Source organism: Megalobrama amblycephala, linkage group LG7 (genome assembly GCF_018812025.1).
Source record: "Megalobrama amblycephala isolate DHTTF-2021 linkage group LG7, ASM1881202v1, whole genome shotgun sequence".
NCBI lineage: Eukaryota > Metazoa > Chordata > Actinopteri > Cypriniformes > Xenocyprididae > Megalobrama > Megalobrama amblycephala.
The window spans coordinates 36,599,338-36,602,552 of NC_063050.1; positions in this window are offsets into that span (position 1 = coordinate 36,599,338).

Genomic DNA, 3,215 nt, shown 5'->3' on the forward strand with positions numbered 1-3,215 from the left:
TGTCAGTTAAAGAGCCTCCCCCTGTGACATCTACTGCTGTTATTATAGCACTTGAGCTGGATTTTGTAGATACGCAGTTAGGAGAAAAGAGTATATCACAGGATGATGTTCGTCTCCTGCAAGCTGCAAAGGAAGGTGTCCATCAGAATGAATGTGGCCCTCTTGAGACGCCCCTTCCTTTTAAAACATTCCCACCTTTCAAATAATAAGATCTTTATGCAAAGAAATGGTGGAAGCAGGTGCGCTATTTGTGCGAACGGTTTTGGATTAGATGGAGGATAGATTATCTCGCTAACATTTCCCTTGGGCAAAGATGGTACACACTGAAAGGGAATGTGCAAGTTGCTAGTTCTTCTAGTCATAAGTTGAAAGATAAAATTACCCTATCACTTTATTAGAATCTTAATCCCATTGGTATTAATTTGTATCTTGATCATGTGTTGATTTTGTGTTGTGTTTAACATTGGTTAATATTCAATTATGTGATTATATGGTGGACAAATTTGTTCATTTGTAGCTGAAGAATATGCAATTATGAATTGTGGGGTTTTGAATCATGTTGGATTGATTTCATGTATTGTGTTGATGAAATTGCCATTGATTATGTGATTGTATTTATTATGTAGTAAATCAAAGGTAATTTGGTGGGAGTGTAGCTGACGTTGATAGGTCATATGACATTATTGATTTTCAAGAGGTTAATGTTTATTTTTCATGATCTTATAATTTATATATGTATTTCTATGTATGCGAGTCAGTTTCATAATTTCGTTGGTATTGTACTTTATTATTGTTGAACTCTCAGTTGTCTACCAGCTGAATGTCATGTGACTCTTCCTGATTACTTAACCTGGATGTATTAGCGCCAACTGTATGGCGATACGTGAATTCAGACACACGTTAGTGCTCACCATTCTACTGCTGGTTACCAGGCAAACACAGTAAACATTTTAATATTTTTTATGTCCTTTAGTTGATTTGTGGTTTAGTGTTGTTGTTTGTAAAACTGTGCTTGTTTTTTCTGTTTGTGTTTTCACGGTGTTCCATAAATAAAAACGCATGGACATCAGTACTTTCGAATCATGGAGTGTTTTATAACCAGCCAGTACTTACACTTGGGATGCATTGGCTCTAATCAGCAAATCAACATTAGCCCTAATGCTTGGAATTTTAACCTTGTCCTGGATATCTCCAAACACAGGATCAGATGCTATCTTAACCAGTTTTTCAACAAATTCAGCTACGTGTGAGAATTTTGCTCTGCTCTGAATAGACTCCATAATCTCACAAGCCTTAGCTCTCCATTGCTCTCTCAGCTTGTAAGGTAACTTGGTTACAACAGTTTTCATGTTGCTAGGCATGTCAAATTCTTGCATATATGAGAGTTCCTCCATTGTGTTGCAACATGTATGCAAAAACAAAGCATAAGCCTGCAATCCGTGCACATCCTCAGCCTTTAATTAGCACAAACACTTGTATTTAAACAAACATTGACACACTTTACACAGGGTTTTGGGATCCCAGACAAATAAAAGTTTGGTCTGCTCTTGTGATCCTAGTAATACTGGGATTTGCTACTGACACATTTAATCTGAAATATATAATAAAATTACATTATTAAAATTTTTAATACATTGTCATGTGCAAAACAAAGTGAAAAATAAAAGTGTCTGCTTTGTCTGCGGTGTACAGGGATATTTATTGGCAAAAGTCATATTTGGGAATTAAAGAATATTGGCTATAGATATTATATTAGTTATCACCACATGCGTAATTCACCGTGGCCTATTTGGATAATAAATAAACTATACTTAAAGTACATTAACATGTTTTCTTGCATGTGTGCAATTTTTGAAACATATTACATATATAAATTCAAGATTAGAAGTGCTTCTGCAAACTATAAAGTTAACTACTGCCTTCACCACAGGAGTTTACAATTAATATTATTATGCTACCATACATTTTTAGCAAACTTTTAAAACTATACGCTTTAAAGACTCAAGGTAATACAGAAACAACAAAAATAGGCTACTTAAAACGCTATTGGCTCATTTAGCTAATCCTAACGACACCTCTGGCGAATCATTGGCTGTGTTCATATCAAACATAGCTAACACATGGCACGACATAATACTTATATATATATATAAAATCTTGTGCATCAATAACAGTTAGAATATAAGCTTGACTTCGTTTAACGCTGAAACATTGGCTGATTACCTTTAATGTAAGCTGAAGAGCGTGCAATAACATTTTCAGTGGCGCTTTAACACTAAACAGGAAACTCGTGAATATTCATGTAAGCTCCGCCCAGTGTCACCGAAAATCTCAGACACCGAATAGAGGGAATGCATATACGTCACTTTCCTGCCGGAACGCGCTCCTCAGCTGGACTGAGTGGCAAAAGAACCTGCTGCATGACTGGATTTAATAGGGGAAAATGCGAAAACGCGAGTAAAACAAACGATTACACTAAAGGTTGGGCTCGAAAGTGTTCCTTATGACATGTCAAAGAAACCTAATCCATGGATATTGGCATGCAGCCAGGAATCGTGTTTCCTGAAATTTATATGTGCCTTATTTCAACGCCGGGGAAACACATAAAGCAAATCTGCCTGTGAACGCTTTATAACTACAATATAGGTCGATTTAAATCGCAAGTAATCACTTATATCAATGTTATATATTTCGTCATATCGTCTAACCCTAAAACTTGTATAGTTTTTGTCAGTGTTCATTTAAAAACACCCAGTTATGCAGAATATAAGATGGTAAATATTTAATTGATGACTTGTCAACACAATATATAACAATACAATATATAGGGTTTGATTTTACCCCAAAATCCAACATTTTGACACAAAATGATAACTGCAACATGTTTCTTTGCCTGGAGTCCAGCTGTTTCTGTGAATTGCAGCAATCCATTTGCTTCTTTTTTCTGTAGCTTTCAGCAATCTGTAAAAATATTCCTCAGATTTTGTGTCAAAGCTATTTGTACAGTCAGTGGCAAAGCTCTTTCCCGTTTTGGATGTGTTTTGTGTGTTTTTCGCGGCATTCACACTGAAAACCAATGCTGCTGCTCAGTCTTTTGCCACTCAGTGGGCGTAACCGCAGGCATAACGGTCGACGGTGACGTCACACGCATACCCTCTATATTTCATAACACCTGATACAAGCGGACCAAGCGCCACGCCTACCTGCTCTCTGAT